General features: G+C 31.4%; 1 protein-coding gene across 1 annotated transcript in view; it reads right to left on the bottom strand.

The window, feature by feature from the left end:
• The window catches only part of LOC143923237 (uncharacterized), an 87078-nt gene that overhangs the window by 43607 nt on the left and 27999 nt on the right, over positions 1–15472 (bottom strand). The window lies entirely within an intron of this gene.

Genomic DNA, 15472 nt, shown 5'->3' with positions numbered 1-15472 from the left:
AAGCTATTGCATACAAATAAAGAGGTCATGCGTTCAAGTCCCGGCCAAATACACTGCCGACGAGATCATCGTAGTTATTAAAACACAAATCGACCGTCTCCTGTTAGAAATTTCCGATTGTTCTAGCTTAATTGTTGTGACGGATCCAATAAATCAGACCCTCCTCCTCAGTTTCTCGCAAATTCGAGTTATTAGCATCTTAAATTTGTTGAATATCATAAATGCTACCTACATAATGCATTGCTTGCAAATTTTCAGTGTGTCAAAAAATTTGTTGATTTTCTATTGATGTCTCTTAGTGTATTATATTGTATCCTATATATGTACTTTGTTTGAAAAATTGTGTAAAAATAATCTAACCATTTGTGTCACCTTGGGGTGATTACTGTCATGGCACATATCTTGTATGTATGTAAAAATAAATAAAAATAAAGCCATGAAGATGAAAGCAAATCGATTCACTTGTATCAATATAAAAATATTAAAATTTAATTTATATTGTTATATTTAAACATATAAGTACTGTACTTGTATTATAAAAGAACTATTTCTTGGTTCTACTGTATAGTGGTTCATATGTGTATATGTATGTTAATTATTTATGCATTCAAAAAGTTTCGTAATGTTTTACGCCCAAAAGATTTCAATAGGCCTATTTTCCGAAATATCAGTGTCTGATTTGACAACATTTTAACATTATTTTCTTCATATCGTTTGTTGAACACCTGCGTTTTCGCACGAAACAGTTTCGTGCCAAATTATAAATTAACGACACACCTTCAATACTCGCGCTTCGAAACTTAACGGCAACTCGTTACTTGTTCGTTAAGTGTCGCGTAACGCCACGATTTCACCTGTCTATCAACGGGTGTTCTGCGATAATTTGTCGCATTAGGTTTCAGGTATGCGTGAACATAATCTACGTAGAGATGTTTCAGAGATAATTCGCGTACTAAATTCTGATGAAATGTGACACACGAATTCCGTGTAAAAAGCTTCGATGATACCCAAGCTCGGCATTAAATCGAGATCGTATCTTTCCGTAGCCATTATTTGAATTACAATTAGTTCGTTTAATCTAAACTAAAAATAGTCGAAAGAGTTTCACGGTACAAATATTAAATGAATTTCTTTGGAATACATATGTATGTACATACAATCGAGAGAATTGCGTCTATTTTTGGACAAGTAGCTACAAAGAATTAGAAGATATATACTTTTCTCCGGAATCGTTCGTACAATAAAAACCCTGACGAGATTCGTCCATTACTCAATAAGTTAATCAGGCCAACGTTGTAGGAGAGATTCGTTTCGATATTGAAGATTCCTATGCGGGCGATAAAAACGAAGAAGCTGGGCCGACCACAACAAAGAAACCCGAAAGAAGACATTACTCGAAGGTCGTAATTTGGAAGATCTCAGGCTCCTCGCGGACCTGAAAGCTATAATCCTTTCGTGCGATTCGACGATTTCATTCTTGCGACGAGCAATCTTCTCATCCGAGCAATATTTTGTTCAGAAGCATTTTGACGAAATTGAAATCCGAATTTACGGTGACTTCCGAAATTCGATTAACATATATATATACATAGAAATATATATGTACATATATATATATTTCATCGTAAGAAAAATTATGTAAAAGGAACTGTCATTAATGAAAATTGAAATTTTCAATAGTGGCCGGGAAGGCTTTGTGTTTGTCCTCGGGATAAAGTTTTCCCGATGGCTTGTCACTTCAATTAATCACAAAGCCAACCATATTGATCCACAATATTCCAATCTGGATGCACCACCTGCAAACACTCCGTTTCAATCTATTCGTATCCACATAGTGAATACATATGTGCCTACATATATTGCGTAAATACATACATATGTATGTCCATATATTCAGGGCCACGCCTAGGAGTTTGGCCGCCTGTGTGCAAACTTAAAGCGGCCGCTCTTTAATTTTATCAGCATTTGTATAAATCATATTAATGAAAAAAAAAAGTGCATGCGAGTAGTGCAAAAATCTTACTTTGTGATAAATATTGTGTGAGAAATATAGTGTTGAAAATTTTAATCATAATAAAAATTAACCAGAAAAATAGACAGAAACGTTTGATTCTGAACAGGAACAGCTCACAAGTGAGACTGAACGTTTTCAAGTTCATTCATGAAAATATAGTGTTTTTACCCCTAAACCCACATCTAGGACATAATTCTTTCGATGACTAACTAATACTCAACATCCTTGAAGAAATACATCTGGCAGTTGCAAAGATAAAAGAACATAAAAGAACTAGCTCTATGCGGACCGAAATTATACGTGCTACCTCGTTATTTCCCCGAATTCGCGTGTGTTACAAAGTTGTAACTTGCAACAGAAATCTACAAGTATACAACAAGACAACTTAAATTCATTTTAAAAAGTACGATATCTTGTTTCGTATTTTTTAGGAATATAATTTTTTCGACTCTCATTTCTTTTGGCCGCCTGTGTGCGTTGCACACATCTGTACGTATGGTAGGCGCTGCCTTGCATATATTGCGGATAGAATAAACCAGAAAAGAACGGTGTATGTGATCAAACGTAAATACATACATTTGTATATATGTATGTATGTATATCAAGAACCCGATATTATTTTATCTACTATGGGTGCTAAAAACTTTTCCTCTATTAACTAATTGTTTCGAGAGATGCCAAGATGCCATTGATTTTCTTTATTTGTTAGTTTTTTCTTTTTGTTCAAAGAACCTCCCCCTTTTTTGACTATTTAAAAAAAGTTAACTTGTAATTGAAAGCTGTACTAAATTGCTATAGAGTAAATGGGCGACTGGGGGGGGGGGGGCACCGGATTCTGGATTCCTTTTTTTTTCGGATACAGACTCCATTTTCAGTTCCAGATACCGATCCCTGTTTAAGTTCCGATTCCCGATTTCTGTTTTAGTTCCGATTCCGATTAATTATTACTATACTTATTTTAAATCATGTATCAATTCCTTTCCGAAACCACCCGTTGAAACCAACGGGCACAACACTAGCATCCAATATTGATCAATGCGTACGCTCATTAGCAACACCGGTATTTATTTAATTCATTATTTTTTTTTTTTCAATATATACAGTATGGAATGAAAAACTTAAATATATCTGCAAGTCTACTGAAGTTACATATAATAACATGCTATCCCATTCAAGAAGTAGGTGGTTATCGCTCCTTCCAGCAATTGAAAGAATACTACGGATGTGGGAGCAGTTGAAAATTGTTTTCTTAGAAAAAGAAAATCTTCTAAAAGCGATAACGGATCTTTTTACAAATCCATTATCAGAACTTTATACCTTGTTTGTACACAGCCAAATGTTTTTGATTGAAAAGAAAATTTAAAGGTTGAAAAATCTATCATAACTGTCATTGAAGTGAAAAATATTTTAGAGGACACAAAAAAACAATTAACGGAGATATTAAGTAGTAAATACATAGTTATTCAAGCAAACCGGACATACATACAACAAACCAAAAAAAACATAAGAAAATTACGATGACGCAAGTTCAACGTTGGAATTAATTATTTGGGAAAATGGTGGAAATAAGATGTTTTTTCATAGATACTTCTACATGAAGTACCCGAATGGGCACAGGTTGAAAAAACTATTACATATTTAAGTGAAAGAGGTATATTGTTCTCGAATTCAATTTATGAGGAAGTAATGTATACGAGATCATTAATCGAAAATAAAACATTTAAAGAATGGAAAACGAAAGACACAGTGAAAAGCATAATTCAATGTGTTTTAAATTATTAAATGTCATGCATTGAATTCTATATGATTATATAAAAGGGAAAAAGAGCTGCTCCAAAAAACGAATACATCGGAAAAGTATGATTGGGCAAAGAGCGATTATAATGAATTCACCGAAGTCAGGGAAGAGTGAAAGCGAGAGAAGAATGGATGAAATAAAATGTTCTATTTGGTTCTAAAGATTCTATTTGGTTCTAAAGATTCTATTTGGTTTTATTAAATTGAATCGCCCATTAATCTATTATATATATATATATATATATATATATATATATATATATATATATATATATATATATATATATATATATATATATATATATATATATATATATACGGATTGAGTTAAACGGTTGCGCAATTTTTTATAATAGAGCCATGAATGTCGTTAAAGTGGTATTTTTTGGGTGGGCGGGATGTCCCCGTCGATGGTCCAACAATTATGGCAGCCCTAATGTAGATACAAGTTATGTATAATACATACATATACTAAAAAAACATATATAGCAACAAAGCGCAATTACAATCTTGAAAGAAGACCGGTGAATAAAAACCATAAAAACTTTTATAACATAAAAATAAAAATCTAGCTTTTTGTCTAATTACAAAGGCCATAAACTAATTCATTCAAGGTTTTTCTAAAAAGCTTAATTGATTCCATCATTTATTTTTAGTTTTAGAGGGGTTAAAACTACTCCCCCCCCCCCGCCTCTAGTTGGTACATCGGTGTGGTAATATAATTGTTAATTACTTATGTACAAAAATTCGACCATAGGTGTCAACTTGGGACAACCTGTCATGGCCCCTATAGTAGAAATGTATGGTATATTAAAAAAAATGTAGTATTATTTTAACCAATAGCGTATATCAGTGGTTAGCGTGTAATGCTTTCAACTGAGTGGTCACGGGTTCAATCCCTGGCGGCCCTCTTTTCTCATCTGAGTTTGCCAACTTATATTGTTTCATTGAAACGCTTCCAACAAATTGACAACCTTGTCCTATTTCTCGCAAAATACTCGTTTTCAGCATCTCGAATTTGCCGACTTAGAAAATGCTGCAAAAATGTTTGTCAAATTTATCCATAAATATCTCTATGGTGGTCTATAAAATTTCTCTATGGATTTTTTATTGATGATTATAATAGGCCAGAAAGGCGCATTGGGATTTACCTGTTAGCCCCTTTCTGGTATATACATAATACATATATGTATGTACAAAAAAATATATATGAATGGGTATATTTCATATGTGTATTTACGATTCTATATATGTAGGTATTAAGGATAGAATACAAACAAAATTTACAACTCTATAATACCTTTTCAACAGCAAAAGTTTCCCAACAAATTTAGTACAAAATCCAGGTGCGAATTGTTGAAAAGTTCAAAATTGTGAACAAATTGCTGATAATACTCAAAAGTTTATTATAAATAGTCATACCAACCGTATTCTTAAACTCATATATTCCAACATACATACATTCATATAACAAATGTATGTATATGATATTTTACGCGACCAAATCCTCTCAAATTTTAATAAAATATTAATCACGAATGACATTGACGGTCGGCAGATTTAGTAACCAGATCGTTTAATTGAACTATGAATTTTGCGAGAAAGCTTAATCCCACGCGGGAAAGCTCACGCGAAAACCCGCGAATAATAATTCCACCTAAGGGATGATCGATATGATTGCCATACATTAGCGTTGATGGTAAATATTTACTATTTCCCATGGGCCGCATAATGAAGCTTACCACATTTGCTTGTGTCTTCAGCACATGGTAAATTAAGCTCCTCACAAACAAAGCATATTAATGGTTGAACATTGCACAGATAATTACTACTGCAAACTTTTTATCAAACTGAATTTAATCTCACTAGTATTTACATACAGTACATGTATAATGCTTATGTGTATATTAAAATTATGTATTATACATATCATATAAGCATTAATGCTGCCTTTCATATTCAAATTTCGAACGTTGTTGATTTCTGTGTTATTGAATATTTCACACACACATATAGATTTGTGGGAGAAAAATTACGAGGCTTTCACACCTTTGTTGTTGAAAGGCAACTCGCTTATCCGGTGTGCAGATTTCAAAGGAATCGCGACACGTGAATATACATAAGCCAAAGTGCTCACGGACCCAGCCGAATCTCGTTAGCATTACAATGGCGAAAAATTTCTCTTTGTAACGAGACTATGTACATAGTAGCGAAATTCGACGTTAAGACCAATTCTTCGTAAAGGTCACAGCATTATTTCAACTTAGAAAAAAACGCCTTACTATTAAAAATAAAAACTAATGAAACTCTCTTCCAGATATTTTTTCATTAAATGATATTGGTTTTATAAATATTGACATTTCATTATACGAATCATAATTCTCTTATTTCATGTCATTGCTTGTGCCTATAACTTTCGTAGTTCTCTTTATATACAAATGTACATACATATGTAGATAGCTCAACCAGCAACAAAGCTCAGTATCTACATAGCTTATAATACTATCAACTTAGGGGCCATAAGTTCGATCCCTGGCCCAGTGTTATTGGCCAGACTTTGGATATATGTGACTCCAGATCGATCCTATCAGAGTCTACCAATTTATCTGATTTCTTTTTTGAAACGGTTCTAAACAAATTGGCAGTCTGTCCTCCTTTGTCTCCACTATTTTAATATAATTTCAAATTTATAATTTATACTGTTATAAATTTATATAAAATACATGTATGTATGTATACATATATGTGTGTATGTTCAAATTTGGTCACATGTGTCACTTTGAGGTAACCCGCAATGGCACCATGATAAATTTAAATTAATTAAACGTGTTGATAAATTAAGTTTTTGCAGTATTTTCAACAATAATGAGAGTGTATACATATAATATAATATATGTACATCATCATATATATAAAGACGGTAATCTGTGTGTGTGTGTGTGTATGTGTGTGTGTGTGTGTATGTGTGTGTGTGTGTGTGTGTCCTAACGCTCGGCGAACATAATGAACGAATCGATAAAAATCGATAAATTCATTTTTCGACGAGACCACTTTGTCGCGACTCGTACCGATCAACCCTCACTCAAATACCCTCTTATAAGGTGTATTCAAGGTTGGGAGTTAACCAATTACGCCACGGTCCAATTTGAAATTCTCCTTTTTTTTTAAACATTAATTGAAAATTTTCGCTATCGCCATATAAAAATACGTAATAAAATTATTTTATTTAGCGAGGTTTTGAACCATTTTTTTATATATTTATTTTTAATTAAATTGAAATTGAAATTATTTATATTTATATTTTGACGATATTCTAGAAAAAAATTGATTTCATTCACCGCGGGCGCCGGGAATCGAACCACGGACACTCCGATGTCAAACGCGATGTGCTCACGAGCCCGCGCCGAACGCCACATCCTCGCCCAGAATATGTGTTGTAAATACACACCATATGAATATGTACGTAATTTGTTATGTGTAATAATAATATTCAACGTTACGAGGTCAATGACCGTTTATGTATCGGAAATCGGAAAATTTTACATTTTGTTAACGTTAACTTTAAGAATTGAAAATTATTTATACGAGTATATAATAATTTTATACCCATGCGATGATGTTTCATCGGGCTTTTCACTAGTATAATATAATATTGCAAAATGTTTAATGGAAAAATTTAAATTATATCATACATATGTGTATATATGTATGTACATACATATATTCGTCAATTCGGTGTTATATTAAAGGAAATTCGATATCGTAAGTAATAGGCAGACTAATATTTGTGGAAACCGTTTCTTAAATGTCAATCGAACTTCGTTGTACAAGTTAAATTGATGGGAAATTATTTGGAAAACGACCATTAATTATAAGGCAGTGCGGATTGTTTCCTTTCGCTAATTTTCCAACGAAGCAAACACACCCAACGGACACCGAAAAGTTACTCCGATAGATTAATAGAGTCGGCGTCAAATTTTAGACCAAGATTTCGATTGAATTTCGAAAAGTTTACTCAAATGTAGAATTGTGCACTGAATTTAAATAGACGCCTACGTATAATACTATGCGCAAATGGAAAGAACTTTGTTTTTAAGATTAATTACTTTTCACTTGAGTGGCGAAACCAGACCTATCGCATCCTTACGACCTTTATTGCTTGTGACGTAACTATTATATGTATATCCCTCCCTACTTCAGGTAAGTGGTTTTTTATCACATAATTCCCAAATTATATATTATATTTAATTTTAAGCTACTTCCCTTAATATTTCAGTCGATATAAAATTATATAACAAAATATACACAAACATAAAAGGATGTATGTATACTATTTTCACCTCACGATGAAAATTCTATTGAGCAGGTTTTTAATGTACATTTTGGATACAAATGTGTATACATTGGAAGTGTGTTAGTGACCAAATCGTCTCATATATTAAATACATTTGGAAACTTTTCTCGATAGAAGAAAATATGGTATTTTAACTAATACGAATCATGATATAAGATATACCCTCATAAAATAAAATAAGTACACATAAGTTTACCTTTGTAAATATACGTATTTTATTGCTACGCACATCAAAATAATACTTTTTTCTAGATATAAGCAGCCATAGACTAAAGCTAATATAAAAAACTAATATGGAAAAAATTACATTTTCCATTAAATATTCTCTAACTACAAGAAAGCACTGAATATCTACATTTTCTAAATAATATTTTATATAATTTTACACATGTACATACATACATATATGTGCATATAATTTTACACATTTATATTTTGTTGAAATCACGTAATGTGAATTTATATTATAGAAATCAACTGTCCATTAGAATTTAGTATAGGAAGGAAGCGTTCGTGTTTTCCGTCCTCAGTTTTTCCGAAGACATTAACTCACTTCTAAAGGACTTGAAAAGACCCTCCTTAGAAGCCTTTCGATGTAACAGCGCTTAAAGAACGAAAAAAGCTTCCATTCAGTGAATACTTTCGATAGAAAAAATCAGTATTCACACAAAATCAACGCATAAAAACAATTACCTTACGATTTCACTAGTCGCGATATAAAACAACCGCATTCAATTTAGCAATTCTCCCTTCTATATATTATCTAATACATAATTTCGAAAGAGACTTTGTATGTAAATATTATTAATTCGTAAATCCGTGACGTCATCGAACAAATGAATATTTAAATAAATTTAAATGAAATAAATCTATTCAAATAAATTTAATAAAATATTTACAATTACATTGGCCATGTTTAAGCGGTTTATATTACAAATACCGAGCAAAGCCGTTTAAAAACACTAGTATATAATACATAAAATGCATTTTATTGAATCGTATTTATAAGAAATTCCAAAATATGTGTATGTAAATAACTCAAAATATTCCAAATAACAAAACGTAAGTATGTCAAAAATGAATTTTTGCTGGTAGTTTGCGAGTCACGAGGAGTTTGATTAAATGCCATGGCTGCTGACGTGACGAGGGTCCTCTGACAGGTCCTCTGGAGGGTCTTGCTCCTACAGGACCCTTAACGCAAATTTCGAAGCCCAGAGACTTAAGGAATTTCGACCCCGCATGCCTCCACTACCTTTTCCGAGAGTCAAAATTGACGAGAAGCTTATAATAAACTCGAAGTTGCTATCTCAATAAAAACGAAAAAAAATCATAGATAAACATTAAAACTTAATAATATCACCATTTTTTTTATCGTAAGAACACGCATACTAAATTAAATTTTATACAAACGAATATATAAAATATTTCATTGCAGAATACTAATGGATTCATAATTGACGACTCGATTGCTTTTAACACTCGACCGAATTTTCCAGAGAATTATTAATTTCGTTTCCTATAAAGTCAATTGAAATTGAAATCAATCAGCCCTTTATTTAATATCTTTGTATAAAATATTTCCTTTCTTATTTTGCCTGCACATTAATACACGTTAGCAAAAAATATATTACAGTTCATATTATCTGAATTTAAAATGTACAGATAGATTTTTAAATCTATTATTTTACTAGAAATTTTATACATAAATGTAATTTAAGGAGAAGTTGAATTTCGTAGATGTTTGAACAAAAAGATGAAAAATCCAATAATAAAGTCGTTCTCACGTATCGTCTCATTTCCAAGATTTTATTCAATGGTTGCCCCTAGGCAGCAACGATCCATCAAATCGTTGACTGTTGAAAATTATTGGGAGGAAAAAACCCCCCGCGGGCGAGAAATATGTACAGGTGACGCGGAGAAAGTTAATTTCGCCCCACAAATGAAATTCGGAAAATTCCCGATAAATTAAGGGGAAAACTGCGGGGACGTAACCTCGTTTGCGGTGAGACAAAAACTCATCAATCCAATAAATTGTCGAACGGGGTGGGTCAAAACCACTCCATCCATCATTCGTACTATAGTGCAAGGTCGATTATTTTGCTCGTTTTACGAACCCAAAATATATATATTTACATACATATATATTTGAAGACAATGTAAATTGAAAAGCATTTAATTGGATAGACACATCTGAGTTGATCGCTAATTTCAAGCGCAAATTTCAATTATTTTACTCTATCGTTATAATCCTAAGAGTGGTATTAGCGGTAGCCCAAAAAAAATAGTCATTACTATAGTTAAATAAATGTGAAAGAATTAATATCGAATTTCTTTGAGAACGGTCTTTTAAATACATATGCATATGTAAAACTACATTTATATTATCAAAATTGTATAATTTAAATTAATGTCGTGTAAAAGCGAAAAATGTTAATTGTGGATGATGATTTTTAGATAAATTATTATATAGGCGTACAGCGACGATATACAATTATTTTATTCATAGATTGAAGTGAATAATGGGTTAATAGAGAGAAAGGTAGTAATCATCTAAAGCGCGCCGTACATATTTGATTTATTTGTTCTCGCTGAAAACGATCGCGTGACCGCATTTTCATTCCAAGTTATAGAAAATGTATGAAATTTTACAATCTTAAATTCAAAGCATTTACATTTTTTGCTTATTATTTATATTATCCAAAAAATATAAGTTACATAAAACTTGATTTAACGAAATTTTATTTTTAATATACACTCGTCTTCCACATATGAACATATGTATGTATAGGTACATACATATACATATGTATGTATGTATGTATATATTTTTTGTAATGTACTAACTATAAAGGTAGGTGAATTGAATTTTCAATGCAAAAAAAATTTAAATATTCCATACCTATGCATATTTACAATAGACATAAGTAAGTATATATTATATACATATGTATGTATACATAAATATGTATATCCGTGAAATCAACATGAACCCATAAATCGCGATATGTTTCCGCGCTGTTAGGCAATACATAGTTTGACAGTTCACGAAATATCTACATAATTACGCCTGGTAATTTATTCGCAAAATAATAATAAACATAACAAAATTGAAAGTACTTTTAAAATATATTTCACGAAAAATTGCATTATCGATAATTGATTACTAATCAAAAATATATATGTACATACTTAACAATCATAGACCCTCTTAAAACGTTCCGAGCCTTAAGAGTTCCTAAAAATATTATGATCATATAATACTCTATACTCTGTTTGTTGAGCCGACTGTGGTATTTGTTTTACCGAAGTTCGGTTTTGATAGTCTCATCAAAGATACTCGTATATCCAAGAGTAATTAATAACTTCTTCCAAAGTTAGATTAACGACGTAATTTAGACCTTTCGTAACAGCACACCAGAAGCAATATTATGTAATCATATAATCATCAACATATTAAATATAACACGATGGTATTATTCATATTATTAAAAATAAAATTTATGTTCGTGAGATCAATATAGTCAACGACTACACTCCAATCAAAACTTGACAAGTCTTTAAATGATTTCTTTTGATGGCGTTTAATTAGATATTTGTGAAAGCCGACCTTCGCCAATAGCGACGAACGAATCCTTTGGTTTACCCATTATGACCTTTATATTTTCACAAAACCAACGGCTTAAGCTTAACTCACCAAAAGGATTTGTTTAGATTTAATTTTTATGAGCGTTGTCACTCTTTATTCAAATATAAGCTTGAAAAAATTCAAAAATAAATTTTTCATTCAAAATTTAATATGAAAAGTGGAAAAACACAGTTAAAATTCTCTAAATTGTATATAAAATTTATATTGTTTTATTATTTTCACATATCTAATTGAAATTCACATTAATTAAATAAAACCACAATGAATTTTCAATTTCATAATAAAACAATAAATATTCATTGACTTTCAACAAACCTACATATGTATATACGTACATATATATTGTATATTTTACAGTTCAAGTGTTCAATCTGGTTATTTCATGAACATACTCGTTTGTTTATACACGAACGGTTTTATTTCAAGTGTTAACAGTCAAATAGACTCCCTTCAGTTATAGAATGAAACTTTTAGCAGTCAAGACTTTTGGATATACCAAGTATACATTTTAAATAAAAAAAATCCTATGGAAACCGCATTATATAATTCTCGTTTCCGCTGATTTTTAAAATTATTTAAAATATTATTAGTATGTAAACCAATTCATGAGTACGTACCTTTATTTAAAATTATATGATACATACATATGTACATATGTGTCAAATCATGCTCGCATTTAAATCGGATCGCATTTACACGGGAATAATTGAGACTAATTTTATACATGACTCACTCGACATCTTATGTGAAGGTACTCTTGTTGAATCTCTGCTATAGTTTTAGGCTTTGAAATTTACAAAGCGATAATGAAGTTCTCGAGAAATGTGTGTACGAGAAAGCAATTCGGTTCTAAAATAGCATATTTAATGGCGAGTCGTTAAAAAGAGAATAGAACCACCCTAACCAACCTTATATTGACCCGCGACACGAACGTTCATATTCGACATTCTGAACAGTGAAGTTCAACCGTGGCTCTGTCGAGCGATCGATACTTTATAGGTCATCGGTTGGCCCTTGCTAGTCCTGGAAAACACACTTTTTATATTCGAAAAAAAATTACATTTACATTCACACAAAAGGGTCGGAGCGAATGACAAATATTGACCGCAACTCGCAACGAACAACCACAAATAATGTACATATTAGTACAACATGCATTTCTTAAACAAACTTGTCGTACATGTGTATGTAGTAATAATATACAACTTTTTAACTCTATGCATTTCATGAATAGAAATTTTTGAATCATTTCTATTATGTAAATCCATTTTACTCGTTGTGGTTTTGGCGATCGATTGAATTCAGGAAATCTAGACGATTTTTATCATATTTATATGCACTATTTAGCTATGCATATTCGAATCAAAATCATCCTTTGGCCACTGCCGTATACGAAATCACCATATGATATGAATAATAATATTCATAAAAATTTATTCGTGAGCTTAACGTGCTTTTTTATGGAAATTTATATGAAAATTGAAAAAAATACTTTCTACAATATTTTTGAATGAAAAACCTTGCCCGTTAAACGTGAACTGAAGGTAAATGAATCAAATATATTACCGCAATTACCGAACGCATGATTTTCCAACTGTGTTTATTATTCAGAAATGTTATTTCAACTTATCACATTAAATTTTCATTTACACACATATGTATATACACGATATTATCCAAATCCTTAACTTATTTCTAATCATTATCGATTTATTTATATATACATTATGAGAAACTATCCAAAACATATCAACCGACAGTAGGCTTACACTTATTACATCTGAAAGTTTTCGGAGTCCAATTTTCAGTTTGGCTTTATTCACAAATTTCTATCACTTATTTTATTTCGATATGTCTAGAATCTCGGAAAAGCAGAATAAACGTATTTTTAAATATTATTAAACGCAAAACATTATATTTAATGTTTTGCCAGATATTTCTTGAAATGAAGAAAAGTTGAATTATGCCACTTTCAATTATATCGGCTCATATTACACTGCTATTTTGCCGTTGTCAATTAATTCCATTATAAGATAAACGCATTAATTACAATTATAAACTAATCAATCGCCATCAACCTGGCTGATATCAAATTCCTTTCATTAATTAAATTTGAATATAATATAATTTTCATATTAAATTATATTCAATTATACGAGTCTGAAATATAAAAACGTACTGATACTAAGCAGTTCACATGATACTTTTTTTTAATTAAGAGTGAGCGTTCATTATATTTTCAAGTGAATAGATTAAATAGCGCGCTCTAACTGAAAAAGTCAGAACTTTTCGTATTATAAATGAGACGAGATTTTTAATGAAGAAATACGCAAAGGAAAATTTCACACGGAGAAAAAAATTAAATTCTATTTTTTAATGCGTTTTTAAAGCTTTTTTCCAAAAGAAATAAGAGATTTTGAGGAAAAAATGCTAAGCAACGACCCAAAGGCATCGAAAGACCAAGGGGAAAACCTTTCGTCCCTTTGTGGACGTTCGACACTTTCCACGAGCGCTCTGGGGGCAAAATCCTTGCCAGTGTCCCTCTCAATAGGGTGATCAAAGGGTTTATCGCACCCTTGACAAAACCTGTTTATCTACAATTCTTTTCTTTTCTTCCTACATCCCACATAACGAGGTAAACCAATATTCGACCAGAATATTGTCAAAGCCGTAGGCCACATTCATATTTTATCTCGAAGCCCAAAAACAGCTGTAAATCACTCCCAGATTTATATATGTATACATTTAAGTATACGTACTCTCGCTAAAAAAAACAATCGCAACTTTTAACATCATATTCTAGACGGCTATGACTGAAAGCTGAAGGCAAAACTGGATTAAAATGAAAAATATCACAGAACATTCTGTCGACGAATACGATTAATTCATCAAGAATGATTAGTGAGACTTTGTTACACTAATCAATATTAATGTCTATTTCATTGTTATATATCGTATGTATGTATGTATGTATATAAATATGTGTTTCATCACGCAATTCTCCAATTACGTTTGTTCACGAGTCAAATGTAATTATTCAGTTGTAAATATACAACTGAAATCACGATAATCGTAGTGATATACAGACGGAAATATTACAATCAGCATGCATAATCAAAAACGTTCAAATTACAAAATTTAATTATCTCATTAGATCGCGAACTTGCGTACATATATTGTGGTTTGTGAGTGAGTGTTGAATCTAATTAAAATTGAGCTTAATTAAGCTTTTGAAAGTTATGATATCAGACATGAAAAGGGATATAAGTAATCAAATTTACTTTGAAGGCTACTATGGAAAGTTACTAGTTTAAATTTCCTCCAGTACGTATACACGTACATAGGTATGTACATAGGTGTGTATGTATCTAAAATGTAAATACATACTTACCAAAGTTCAACCAAACTTTTTGATTAAAGCATATGCTTATAAACATATGTACATACATATGTATGTTTGTACATTCTTTTGGACCATTCGTAAACGTATAGAATTTGTGATTCAGCATGTTTTCCATTCGCTAGCGCGATCGATTTCAGTGACCTGTCTCGATTGTCCGAACTTTTATCTGAAGGAAACTTTAATTTTTCCGAAAGCAAATCGTCCCGAATTAGGATTGTTACTAGTTTTCATCGGCATCATCTTCATAAATTGTCTATT

This window comes from Arctopsyche grandis, chromosome 3, assembly GCF_051622035.1.
Source record: "Arctopsyche grandis isolate Sample6627 chromosome 3, ASM5162203v2, whole genome shotgun sequence".
Taxonomy (NCBI): Eukaryota; Metazoa; Arthropoda; class Insecta; order Trichoptera; family Hydropsychidae; genus Arctopsyche; species Arctopsyche grandis.
Note: the sequence above shows the minus strand (reverse complement) of the source record. Positions and strands in the feature narration are given on the sequence as shown.